This window comes from Eschrichtius robustus, chromosome X, assembly GCF_028021215.1.
Source record: "Eschrichtius robustus isolate mEscRob2 chromosome X, mEscRob2.pri, whole genome shotgun sequence".
NCBI classification, from domain to species: domain Eukaryota; kingdom Metazoa; phylum Chordata; class Mammalia; order Artiodactyla; family Eschrichtiidae; genus Eschrichtius; species Eschrichtius robustus.
In genome coordinates, this window is record NC_090845.1 from 14,302,230 (window position 1) to 14,316,682 (window position 14,453).

Here is a 14,453-nt window from a genome sequence, read left to right on the forward strand (position 1 = left end):
AGTTGAAGTATGTGAAGACAATCTAGCCGCACACACATACGTAATTGGAACAGGGAGGAGTATTTTAATAGCCTTTTTAGATAATTGTGGAAATTCTTTGATACTACACCAAAACTCAGCAAGTAGTAGTTCTTGAAGGTTAGTTGCCAGTGTGGGATCTGAAACTCTTTGTAACTTTTCGTATTGTTTTAAAACTGTGGGTCTGTTTTTCACTTTGAATGGATGTTTTTGCTCATGCATCATTTTGTAACATCATCAATTAGTCATTTGGAAAATATTGGTTTACTGAATTGTGTTAATATTCCAAATGTTACCATGTTTTTTTTACAGTATCAAAACCATATTAGTTAATATCACCACTGATCTCATCAGAAAAGTCTTTATGTATTGGGAAGCTCATAGTGGCAGATAGTTTTCAAAAATTCTAAATTTTGCTTGAAAACTCACATTTTATCTTTGGCAACAAATACTGTCAGTTGTTTGCCTTGAAGTGACAGGCTCACTTCATATATATTGGAGAAAATGTCTGCCAAATACCCAAATCTGAGTAAACAGCCATGGATTGTCTTTAAGAGAAAAGAAACAACAAGAACAAGAACAAGGTGATCCATGAAAAAGTTGATGGTTGGGCTTATGATTCCAGCAGCTGCGTTAGTGCTTTTCGTCAGAATCTCTACCACACTTTGTTGTGTAGCCGAAGTGCTTTCTGTGTAGTTTCTGTATCTTCACACAGAATAAAAAAGGATAATGTATTCAAGGGCTGAGATTTAATAAAAATTAATAATTTTTAATTGCTTTCTCAGGGGCATTGTTAAGTAAAAGAGCCCCCCTACTGCCTCGAGTACGTGATGTAGTGACAGAATCCATGACTCCTAGTATAGTTTGGTGCCGCTGCCTTGATTTATTCTAAGGAACCAGCAGTGTTACTCATTATTGCTTTTGTACCATCAGTGCAGATGTCAACACCAAAAAAGACGAATGCCATCTCAGTGTTTTTATTTTTTTTAATTAATTAATTTATTTATTTATTTTTGGCTGTGTTGGGCCTTCATTGCTTTGCGCAGGCTTTCTCTAGTTGCGGCGAGCAGGGGCTACTCTTCGTTGCGGTGCGCGGGCTTCTCATTGCGGTGGCTTCTCTTGTTGCGGAGCTCGGGCTCTAGGCGCACGGGCTTCAGTAGTTGTGGCTCGCAGGCTCTAGAGCGCAGGCTCAGTAGTTGTGGCGCACGGGCTTCGTTGCTCCGGGGCATGTGGCATCTTCCCATAGCAGGGCACAGACCTGTGTCGCTTGCGCTGGCAGGTGCATTCTGAAGCACTGCGCCCCCAGGGAAGTCCGTCAGGCTTTTTACAATTTTTGACCGGCTGGTAGGTATGAAATCCATCGTTTAAAGCGTTGGCATTGAACTGCACTGTGTGGATGAGCCATCACTTGTTCAAATCAAGATTCCGGTGCAGGGCATGTAGATAGTCTCCAATTTTTCTATTTTATAATCAAAGCAGTGGTTGTCCAATTACTTCCTTAGAATAAATTCCAGGAGTGGAAATGCTGGACTGAATGTTCCACACATTAAAATTTTTGATCCATATTACCCAGCTGCCATTCGGAAAGCTTGTACAACTTTATATTCCCAACTACAGTGCTTGCATGCCTTTTCTCCCACACCCATTTCAAAAGCAGCTTTAAAAAAAAAAAAATCTAAGTGATGTATATACCTAATTTTAAAGGTCAAATGACACAAGGCGTTCAGAAGAGCAAAACCCCGAACTGCTTTTCCCCATCCCAATTCCCACTTCCCAGAAACCACCCTTTTATATCCTGAGCAGTTTCGTCTGTTTGCTTCTATATCTCAGAATACGCTTATACTGCTCTTTCTTCATTTTGTTTTAAACTGTGGCAGACCCTGCTAGTTGCCCACTTGATACCAGTTTTTTCCTCAGTCTTCAGAGGTAGCTCAGAATTCCTGAGCCTTTCCAGGGTTCTGAAGCATTAAAATGTCCTGGTCACCACCTGGCTGCTGTTAGCTGCTCTCCTGTTTTTGGTTTTTTTTTTTTTTGTAATAAGTTTTGTTTATCTATCTATTTTTTTATTTTTGGCTGCATTGGGTCTTCGTTGCTGTGCGCGGGCTTCCTCATTGCGGTGAGCGGGGGCTACTCTTGGTTGCAGCCCGCGGGCTTCTCATTGCAGTGGCTTCTCTTGTTGCATGCAGAGCACAGGCTCTAGGCGTGTGGGCTTCAGTAGTTGTGGCACACGGGCTCAGGAGTTGTAGCTTGCAGGCTCTGTAGAGGCTCTAGGCGTGTGGGCTTCAGTAGTTGTGGCACGCGGGCTCAGGAGTTGTGGCTTGCGGACTCTGTAGTTGTGGCTTGCGGACTCTGGAGTGCAGGCTCAGTAGTTGTGGCGCACGGGCTTAGTTGCTCTGTGGCATGTGGGATCTTCCCGGACCAGGGCTCGAACCCGTGTCCCCTGCATTGGCAGGTGGATTCTTAACCACTGTGCCACCAGGGAAGCCCTGCGCTCTGGTTTTATCAGAAGTGGGGACTGCTCTTTCTTTCTTTTTTTTTTTTTTTTTTTTTATAATTTTAAAGGCTTTTGTCCCTTCCAAACACACACTTTTCTTTTTTTTTTTTTAAACTTTTCAGTTTATTTATTTATTTATGGCTGTGTTGGGTCTTTGTTTCTGTGCGAGGGCTTCCTCTAGTTGCGGCGAGCGGGGGCCGCTCTTCATCGTGGTGCGCGGGCCTCTCACTGTCGCGGCCTCTCTTGTTGCGGAGCACAGGCTCCAGATGCGCAGGCTCAGTAGTTGTCGCTCATGGGCCCGGTTGCTCCGCGGCATGTGGGATCTTCCCAGACCAGGGCTCGAACCCGTGTCCCCTGCATTGGCAGGCAGATTCTCAACCACTGCGCCACCAGGGAAGCCCAAGGGTTGAATATTTGAAATCGTGATTCATCATGATTTTGTGGGGGGGGGGGCGGGGGTAAAATATACATAACATACAATTTACCATTTTAACCATTTTTAGGCGTACAGTTCGTTGGCATTAAGAGATTAACAGTGTTGTGCAAGCTGCACCACCATGCATCTCCAGAACCTTTTCATCTTCCCAAACTGAACCTCTGTACTCCATTCCCCCTGCCCTGCCCGTGGCAAGCAACCACCATTCTGTTTTCTTTCTCTATGAATTTGGCTACTCCAGGTATTTCATATAAGTGGAATCATACTATATTCTTTTGTGTCTGACTTTTTTCATTTAACATAATGTCTTCTTCAAGGTTCATCCATGTTGTAGCATGTGTCAGAATTTTCTTCCTTTTTAAGGTTGAATAATATCCTAATGTACGTATATACAGGTGCACCTTGGAGATATTGCAGGTTCAGTTCCAGACCACCACAGCAAAGCAAATAACATAATAAAGTGAGTCAGACAAATTTTTTGGTTTTTTTAGTGCATATAAAGTTGTTTACACTATAGTGTAGTCTATTAAGTGTGCAGTAGTGTTATGTCTAAAAAAACAATGTACATACCTTAATTAAATAATACGTTATTGCTAAAAAGTGCTAATCATCATCTGACCATGCAGAGTTGCCACAAACCTTCAATTTGTAAAAAACGCAGTATCTGTGAAGCACAATAAAACCAGGTGTGCCTTTACCATATTTTATTTATCAATTCATCCATCAGTGGGCATTTGGGTAGTCTTCACGTTTCTTAACTTTAGATGTGATTCTTTAGGACATTCCTCATAGAAACACTACCTTCATACCAGGCTCAGTACATGTAGATCTCAAATCATGGCTTTTTTTCCCTCACTCACTTCCTACTTTGTTCCCTAGTTTATCTGTATAATGAAGTAATATTCTCACTGTCTTAGAATTGTAAGGCTAAACTAAATAAAGTATTTTAAATGTCTACCATATAGCAATTAGTAAATGTTAGGTCTTTTTCCTTTCTCCCTTCAGTCAGAACTTAGCCTTATATACAGTATGTTAACCCTCTTTTGTGTATTCCATACATAGGCTTAGCTGTTGACTGTCTGATTCTACTTGGGAAGAGTTAACTATCCATGATTGAACCTATTTTTTCTTTTAAACTGGTAAAATGATTTGGTAGATGTCCTAGCCGTAGTTATAGATTGAGGCCAAGTTTAAATGAGACATTTCAATTTTCAGAATTGTTTTAAGAAGGAGATATATCAGAACGGCTACAAAAATTCACGCTTAGTAGGTCGTGTTACTACTATAATCTAGTAGAAGGTGTAGTGTAAAGATTTGGGGGGACAGACCCAGAGGTCTGTTGAGCAGGGTGAAGGGAGAAGATGACATGAAATGACTCAAAAGAAACTCCTGCAACTCTTCAGACTCTGAGGCTGGGGTGTGGTGGAATAGTGAAAAAATATAATACTGCTTCTTATAATACTGGTCATGGTGAACAGTTTGGGGGATATCTTTATAGAAAAGTTTTCTCTATTTACTGGCTTCTGTATGAATACATTTTTGTTTATACTAACATGTTCATCCAGGGTCAAATGTTTCTTTTTCCTTACTTAATTATACCTTGGAGATCTGTTCATATTGACATGGCTCTACCTTACTCTTTTGAATAGCTGCCTCCTTTAACTTGTGTGGATGACCATTCTTTATTTAACCAGTTCTTTTTAAAATTTTATTTAAAATTTTTTTTTATTTTAATTTTTTGGTCACACTGCGCGGCATGTGGGATCTTAGTTCTCTGACCAGGGATTGAACCCGCACCTCCTGCAGAGGAAGCGCAGAGTCTTAACCACTGGACCACCAGGGAAGTCCCTTTAATCAGTTCACTATCAGTAGACGTTCTGGTTCTGTGTGTAGTAACAAGCGGTGGTGTGCTGAATAGCCTTTGCCCTTGAGTGAGAATATCTGTGGAATAAACTATGGTGGACTCACTGGTGAAAGTGAATGTGCATTCAGATGTTGACAGATACTGCTAAATACCTCTGCAAAACCAATATGCTACCAATGTAGGCTTCTCAGGACTGTACTGGGGGACCTGTTTGCCCACATGAAGGTTTGTTTTGTTTTTTTAAAAAATTGTTTTTAAAAATCTGGTCAGTATTGCTTTGATTTGCATTTTTATTTGTACTTTAATTATGAATGAGGTCGAACTTTTTTTTTTTTTGGCTGCATTGTGCAGCATGCGGGATCTTAGTTCCCCAACCAGGGATGGAACCTGTGCCCCCTGCATTGGGAGCGTGGAGTCTCAGCCACTGGACCATCAGGGAAGTCCAGTTTGAACATGTTTTTGTATGTTGGGCATTTTTAGTTCTTTAACTGTGATCTCCTTGTTCAGAAATCCTTGAAAGTTGGGTCTCTGACCCATTTGAAGCCCTTATGAACGTGGTCTTTTGGCTAGTCTGAAGTTTTCAATTAATATTTAGTAAATTGATTTTCCTTTTTTAAAAAAAATAGAATAGCTTCTGAGTTCTTTGATTTCCTTAGAAAGGCCAAAGTTTCACTTAGAACTTCTAGTTCTTTGTGGTTTTCATTTTTCACGTTTCAATCTTGATATATCTGGAGGGGTGAGATGGGTTATCACTTTTTCCCCCCATATGACTTGGGAGATATCTCAAATCGTTTATTTCCTTTACCAGTTTGAAATGACACCATTTAAAAAATTTTTAGGGACTTCCCTGGTGGCGCAGTGGTTGAGAATCCACCTGCCAGTGCAGGGGACACGGGTTCGATCCCTGGTCCGGGAAGATCCCACATGCCGCGGTGCAACTAAGCCCGTGTGCCACAACTACTGAGCCTGCGCTCTAGAGCCTGCGTGCCGCAACTACTGAGCCCAGGCGCCACAACTACTGAAGCCCGTGCATCTAGAGCCCGTGCTCCGCAACAAAAGAGAAGCCACTGCAATGAGAAGCCTGTGCACTGAAACGAAGAGTAGCCCCCGCTCACCACAACTAGAGAAAGCCCGCACGCAGCAACAAAGACCCAACGCAGCCAAAAAAAAAAGTGATTGTTATACAAATATATATTCTTCTTCAGATTCTTTTCCCATGTAGGTTATTACAAAATACTGAGTGTAGGTCCCTGTGCTATACAGAGTAGGTCCTTTTTTCTATTTTACATATAGTGGGGTGTATATGTTACTCCCAAGTTCCTAATTTATCCCTCTCCCCCCTCTTTCCCCTTTGGTAACTATAAGTTTGTTTTCTATGTCTGTGAGTCTGTTTCTGTGTTGTAGATAGGTTCATTTGTATCATCTTTTTAGATTCCACATATAAGTGATATCATATGATATTTGTCTTTCTCTGACTTCACTTAATGTGATAATCTCTAGGTCCATCTGTGTTGCTGCCAATGGCATTATTTCATTCTTTTTTTATGGCTGAGTAGTATATCATTGTGTGTGTGTGTGTGTGTGTTTGTGTATCACATCTTTATCCATTCATCTGTCGATGGACATTTAGGTTGCTTCTGTGTCTTGGCTATTGTAAATAGTGCTGCAATGAACATTGGGGTGCATGTATCTTTTCAAATTACGGTTTTCTCAGGGTATATGCCCAGTAGTGGGATTGCTGGGTCATACGGTAGTTCTGTTTTTAGTTTTTTAAGCAACCTCCATACTGTTCTCCATAGTGGCTGTATCAATTTACATTCCTACCAACAGTGCAAGAGGGTTCTCCTTTCTCCACACCCTCTCCAGCATTTATTGTTTGCAAATTTTTGATGATGGCCATTCTGACCGGTGTGAGGTGATACCTCATTGTAGTTTTGATTTGCGTTTCTCTAATAATTAGCGATGTTGAGTATCTTTTCATGTGCCTTTTGGGTCTTTGGAGAAATGTCTATTTAGATCTTCTGCCACTTTTCTAATTTAAAAAGCCCACGAACCTACCAACCCCAAGCACCTATTTTAAAAAATAACAAATAAAAAAGCATATGAAAATGTAAGTTTTATGGGTAGGTTTGTTTGTAAAATTTGTATTTGGAAATGTAAAAGCCCCTCAAAATACTGGAAACGTTTACAAAAGAGGTTCATATTTTCAAAACCAAATAAGGCTGGTCGTGGCCATGCTGAGAGCGGGAAGCGCCTGGTGTCTGAGGCCAGGCAGGCGTGCGCTCTGTGTCTTCACGTTCTTGCTTCGTAGTTGATGACTCTTAGAGGAAATTATTAGAAACATAGGGTTGAGGGGATTTTTAGAGATAATTTAGTTTAATCCTAAGACACAAAAAGTTTTTTTTGAAAAAAAGCTTCAATGTCTTAAATATAATCACTTAAAGTTATTTAAAGATGTCTCTACTCCCAAGTTAGTGTTGTCTCGCCTCCCTAAATCCCAGAGTTAATTACTGCTAAAAACTCTCCAGCTCTTTCCCAATGTTTTCCTAAATTCATGCTGGTATATCTAGCATGGTATGTATTTTTAGACATTTAATGTCTCAGATTTCTTTGTTTGACTTTGAACTTCCATTTTCCAAGGCCGATGTGTGAAGGGAAAGGAGTGGTGTAATGGAGAGAACATAGGCTCTTGAATTTGACAGACCTGGTTTTGAGTTTTACTGGCCCATTTTGCTGACTTGAATATGATCTTGGGCAAGTTACTTCACGTCACTGAGTCTCATTTTCCTAAGACCCACCTCTCAGTGGCGTGGAGAAGGTTAAATGGGGTAATGGGGCTTGTAGGTTCTGAAGGTTTACCTTTACCTACTTGATAAGTTTCTCGAGACTCTTTGGGAACCATAGGCTAGCTCAGGACCTCTGCCGGGGATGGGGAAATGCATCTGTGTACACAGCCTTTTCCCCCTGCCCCTCCTGTGGCCGCCCAGCCCTCCACAGGGAGTGTCTGCGCTCAGCACGTGCCTGGCACTGGTCAAAGGCATTCAAGCTGGTTTAAGCAGATGGTAGTTGAAATAATTTGGAAGTGGATGTGGTTGTTGGCTTTTTTGTTTTTTTTTCTTTAGACCAGTCTTAGTAAAAGAACAACCATCACTAAAAACATTTAGGCTCGTTTAAACAAAATAAGCCAAAGAAAGATGGTTCTTTAGCTTCAACAATATTTGAAGGAGCATAAGTGAAAGTTTTTGAACTTTTTTTTTTTTTTTTTTTTGGCCACGTGGCTTGTAGGATCTTGGTTCCCCAACCATAGATTGAACCCAGGCAGTGAAAGCGCAGAGTCCTAACCATTGAGCCTCCAGGGAATTCCCAGATTCATCTGTTTCTAGATGTATTTCCTCCCAATACTTTCTGTGTGTCTGTGTATATATACATAATACATGGTGCATACTATTTTGTAATTTCTTTCTATATATAATACTTTGGGAGCATCTCTCCCCATTATCAAATAGACTTCTGTAAGACGGCCCGGTCAGGACAAGGGTGTTTGTACAGTAGACAAAGGTGAGTCATGAAGCAGTACATCGTTGTGGTTAAGAGAGTGGGCTCGGAAATTAGTTGGCCAGGGTTCAGATCTTTGCCCTGCAATTTACTGGCTGTGACCTTCAGCTAGGTACTTAACTTTACCACACCACCGTTTGCTCATATGTAAAATAGAGATAATAATGGTAACTGTCTCTTGACATTATTGTGAGGATTAAATTAGTGAGTATAGGAAAGTGCTTACAGTAGTGCCTGGCTGTAGTATTCGCTGTATAAGTGTTAGCTGTTGCTGCTGTTTATCCAAGAGAGTGTACCCAAGCAAAGGCATCCAGAATGGGTGTCACAGAGGGCAGAGTAGGAAGTTTTATTGGCCATATGATAGAGAATTCTCTACTTAAGGAGTTGAAGGCTGGGAAATCATTTACAATTTAAATAAAGTTGTTGGCCCTAAGAATTTGCTTCATATCAAATGGTCCAGTGCAGAACCTCAAGTGGGGAAAATTGGGGCCTACTATATCAAGAGTATTTGTAGACTAGGGTTGGAATCAAGCCCAGCTGTAACTGGGCTTATTCATAAACAAAAAGATTTTGTAGAGCCAGAGTAAGTCTTTCATTAGCAAATGTGAAGAATAAATCAAACTTAACTGTACAGGAGAGAAGGGAAATGTAATACTGTCCTGCTTCTAATGATATAATAATAGTGGTGTTTTTCTCAATAGATACTTCCCATGGCTTGTTTTAAGCAGCCATTTTGGCCCCTCTTGTTTTCCACTCAGTTGGCACTTGAGCACCTTTTATGCATAAGCTGTCGCTATCTAGGAGGATGTACATACCAAATAAGTGATAATGTAATATATGTGGCAGGAATTTCGAGGAGAAAGGAGTGTCTGGAAAGACAAAAAAGAAGTAGTGTTAGCTGAAGATAGAGAATGATGAAATAAAGTTAGAAGGATAACGTTAGATATGATGGTTGTGTACTATACAGATTAATTTAACATCCTTATTTATGCTCAGTGCCACCGGCTATTTTTAAATTTATTTTATTTATTCATTTTTGGCTGCATTGGGTCTTCATTGCTGTGCGCGGGCTTTCTCTAGTTGCGGCGAGCGGGGGCTACTCTTCATTGCGGTGCGCGGGCTTCTCATTGTGGTGGCTTCTCTTGTTGCGGAGCATGGGCTCTAGGCACGTGGGCTGCAGTAGTTGTGGTACACAGGTTCAGTAGTTGTGGCTCACAGGCTCTAGAGCACAGGCTCAGTAGTTGTGGCGCATGGGCTTCGTTGCTCCACGGCATGTGGGATCTTCCCAGACTAGGGCTCGAACCCGAGTCCCCTGCATTGGCAGGCGGATTCTTAACCACTGTGCCACCAGGGAAGCCTGCCACCAGCTATTATTTTGAGTTAGGTGAACATTTTGGCCTTTCTAAGTTGTCTTTTTTCTGTCTCTGGTAGTTGTAATTGACCTATATGCCTTTAATCTGAAAGCCAGCATAACTTGCAGTTAAATCTCCTATGGCATTTTGAAATAGGTGAATAAATATACTGTGAGTTTTCTCCAAAATTGGGAGAATGAAGGACAGTAATAGAAAATATTTGCAAATCATACCTCTGATAAAGGACTTGTATCTAGTGTCTGTAAAGAACTCTTAAAACTCAATAATAAAATAACAAATAACCCAAATTTAAAAATGGGCCAAGGATCTGGATAAACATTTCTCCAGAGGAGGTATACAAATGGTCAATAAGCACATGAAAAGGTTCTCAGCATCACTGGTCATTAGGTTTGATACTTTCACACCAACTATGATGGCTATAATGAAAAGGACAGACAATAACAAGTGTTGATGAAGATGTGGAGAAATTGGAACCCTCACCCACTGCTGGTGGGAATGTAAAATGGTGCAATCGCTTAGAAGAAGTGTGGCAGGTTCTCAAAGGGTTATACATAAAGTGACCATATGACCCAACAGTTCCACTCCTAGGTATATACCCTGGAGAAGTGTAAACAGATGTCCCCACGAAGATTTGTACATTAATGTTCATAGCAAAATTATTTATAATAGCCAAAGTTGAAAATAATCTAAATGTCCATCTACTGATGAATGGATAGACAAAATATGGTCTATCCATACAGTGGAATATTATTTGGTAATAAAAAGAAATTAAGTACTGATACATGCTACCATGTGGAGGAACCTTGAAATCATTATGCTGTGTGAAAGAAGCCAGACACAAAAGGTCACATATTGTATGATTCCATTTATATGAAATGTTCAGAATAACCATATCTATAGAGACAGAAAGCACATTAATTGCCTAGGGCTGGGAGTTTTGGGCGGATTAGGGGTTTATAGCTGAAAAGGGTACTGAGTTTCATTTTGAGGTGACCAAAGTATCCTAAAATAGATTGTGGTGATAGTTGCACAGCTTTGCGAATACACTAAAAACCAGTGAATTGGATGGTATGTGAATTATATCTCAATAAAGGTGTTACGAAAAATCACTAATTGAACTGGGAAACTAGAAATAACCAATTCCAATCCTCAGGTAGGCTTCTCAATAAAATTGATCTTAGGAGAGGCCTTGGGTTTTCCTTGGTGAAAATTATTTATGCTCCCGCTTCTTGCAACAAATTGCTTGCTCGTTATATTTTTGATATTGCTTGACACCATGTTTTCTGGTATTATGTGAGTTTTATTATCATTATGCTTCTGAGAAATTCTGTGTTAGAGATAAGCAATCTTCCATTTTAATTATCTTTTAACAGACTTTCATCAATGTTTAAAGCCAGCATTGTGGTTTTGTAGCCTTATTCTTAATATTGGGCTAATGGTTTTCAGGGAATCAGTTTAAAAATTATTTTTTAAAAATTGGGGGGACTTCCCTGGTGGCGCAGTGGTTAAGAATCCGCCTGCCAATGCAGGGGATGTGGGTTTGAGCCCTGGTCCGGGAAGATCCCACATGCTGCAGAGCATCTAAGCCCGTGCGCCACAACTACTGAGCCTGCACTCTAGAGCCCGGGAGCCACGACTACTGAAGCCCGCGCGCCTAGAGCCCGTGCTTCGCAACAAGAGAAGCCACCGCAATGAGAAGCCCGTGCACCGCAACGAAGAGTAGCCCCCGCTCGCCGCAACTAGAGAAAGCCCATGCGCAGCAACGAAGACCCAGCGCAGTCAAAAATAAAAATTAATTAATTCATTAGTTTTTAAAAAGTTGGGGAAGATGGTATTAATAGCACTGGGTTGTTTTTTTTTTTTCTTCTTCTCAGTATTGCTTTTGCATAAAGAGTCTCTGTTAACATTATCCATCTGCCCAACTAGTATATGACAGTTTAATATTTGGTATAAAATAGAGGTGGAACTAGTAGTTCTGTGTATAATGTAGCATTAAAATGATCACTTGGCAGGAATTCCCTGGTGGTCCAGTGGTTAGGACTCTGCACTTTCACTGCCGAGGGCCCGGGTTCAATCCCTGGTCGGGGAACTAAGATTCTGTAAGCCTCATGGTGCAGCCAAAAAAAAAAAAAAAAGATCACTTTGCATTTGGTTTGATAGTAATACTTCTGTATGTTATTTGGGCCTATCAAGGACTTTAGGAAGTTTCTGCAGTAATGAAATTTAACAAAAGACATTTCCTAAATCCTTGGTAATTTTTTTATAGACCTAATATCTCTGGATTACATTTGAGAAATACTGCTTTATGGACTGCATTACGTATGGAAGAGAATTTTTAAATTTTTTGGAAAGAATTTGAGTGTAGCATCAAACCATAACTCTAAACAACGCATTTCCCCTTAATGCATTAATTTTTTTAAGAAAAAGTATTACAGGCACATTTTTTAAAAAGTAGTATCAGAAAAGCAATGCATCTCTAATCTCTCTCCCCAGAGGAAAATATTTCTGTTTTGGTTCTTCGTAATGCTTGAATAATATATAAATTGCAACTTCTAAAATAAACCTTATTGAAGTAAAACATACATTCAGAAAAGTATACAAATCATAAAGGTTTAGGCTTAATGAATTTTCACAAAGTGAACATCTACGTTACCCCACCTAGATCAAGAAACAGACTATTACCGAGCACCCCAGAAGGCCCTACCCCCAGCGGTAAACACACTCTTGATTTCTAGCACCATTGATTAGTTTTGCCTGTTTCTGAACTTTATATGTAAATGGTTTCCTGTAGTATGTTTTCTTCTGGCACCTTCCTCACAAAATTCTATGAGACTCATCCCTGTTGCTGCATCTAGCAGTACTTCGTTCTCACTGCTGGATCGTATGAACACACTACAATGCATCCATTCTTCTGTTGATAGAAATTTGGGTTGATTTCATTCGGGGGCAATTACAAATAGTGTGGTTTTAAACATTCTTGGCCTTTGGCTGCACATCTGTACATACTAGGGTAAAATCCTAGGGGTAGAATTAACTGGATTGGAAGGTAGCCATATTGTGAAAGAGATTTTAAAAGTGGCTGCACCAGTTTGTTCTTGCAAAAGCACAGTACTTGATTTATCAGCGTTGGACTATAAAAGATGAGGATTTAGTTCCCTTAACCTCTCCATCCCCTGCTACTTTGATACTTTAAATTATATTCACTTATTCAGCTGGATACTATTGTAACTTGAAAAAATAAATCTCTGTTTTCCTATTAACTTTGTAGAGTAGCTTTTGTCCACTTGTGATAAGAGATAGGTATTAGCCACCTCCCCATCAGTTATGTTATTCAAAAAAGGAAGAGGCCCTCTTTCATGCAGAGAGGAAATATACAGAATTTAAATTTGTGCCCCATCATATGACCAAGTAGTGTCAACCAGGGGAAAAACACCCCCCCCCATAAGTAAATGGGTTAACAGTATGATAGAAGAGAGGGGAAGTTTAAAGTACTGATGGAGAATAAAATACTAGAATGAAGCCGTCTCTCCCATGCCTGCTGTCTGTATTTGTTAGGGCAGGGGTAGCTGTTTAAAACCTAATTCTCACAATGTCTGTGGCTTTATAAGAGAGAAAGGTATTCTCTTTCTCATCTGATAGTCCAGTGTGGGTGTTCTTAGTAAGACGGATGGCTTTCCTTGTATAGATATGTGAGCTTCAGGGGTGCAGGCTGCTTTCATCCTGTGGCTCTGCCATCTCTTGGGGTCTTGGAGACCTCTGCGTCCAGCCAGAGTGGGAAAGAGATGGGGGAGAAAGAACGTGTGCTTCTAAGAAAAGTTTTGTTGCAGAAGGAAAAGTCATCCCTTGGGCTCACATTTTATTGGTGGGAGCTTTGCATGGGAGTCCCGGCCAGATGAAAGGGTCTGGGAAGCGTCGGCAGGTCTGAGCGCTTGGCCACCAGTCCCGGCTCCACAGGATTGTGGAGGAGCCTGGGTTTCTGCTGGACAGCCAGTGAGCCATCTCTGCTGTACTGTGTCCTAGAGGCTAAGAGCAGAATAATTAACATTCGTTAACTTGGGATAATTTCATGTCTTTTAAGATGCTAATTATCTCAAGTGGTGAATTTTTATAAGGAAATAAGTTTATTTTTTATTGGCTAGGGCACTAACACAACTTGATACTTTTTTTTTTGAAATAAGTTTAGATGTACAAATAAATGGCATTTCTTGCTCTCTTTGGTACCACTGAGTTCTGTGATTTGTTTTAACTTTAATTTTCTTTTTTTAATTTTTATTTTTATTGGAGTATAGTTGATTTACAATGTTGTGTTAGTTTCAGGTGTACAGGAAAGTGAATCAGTTACACATATATGTATATCCACTGTTTTTTAGATTCTTTTCCCATATAGGCCATTACAGAGTATTGAGTAAAGTTCCCTGTGCTATACAGCAGGTCCTTATTAGTTATCTACTTTTATATATAGTAGTGTGTATCTGTCAATCCCAACCTCCCAGTTTATCCCTCCCCCCCTTCCCCCATGGTAACCGTAAGTTTTCTACATCTGTGAGTCTATTTCTGTTTTGTAAATAAGTTCATTTGTACCATTTTTTTAGATTCTACATATAAATGATATCATATGATATTTGTCTTTCTCTTTCTGACTTACTTTACTCAGTATGATAATCTCTTGGTCCATCCATGTTGCTGCAAATGGCATTTCATTCTTTTTTATGG

The 14,453-nt window shown here is 40.2% G+C and overlaps 1 protein-coding gene and 1 non-coding gene across 2 annotated transcripts in view; both read left to right on the plus strand.

The window, feature by feature from the left end:
• Positions 1-14,453, plus strand: part of TXLNG (taxilin gamma) — a 57,822-nt gene that overhangs the window by 17,516 nt on the left and 25,853 nt on the right. The gene's annotated exons all lie outside the window — the stretch shown is intronic.
• On the plus strand, positions 11,757-11,829 carry TRNAE-UUC (transfer RNA glutamic acid (anticodon UUC)). Its single transcript has one exon. It is a non-coding gene; the product is annotated as a tRNA-Glu (tRNA).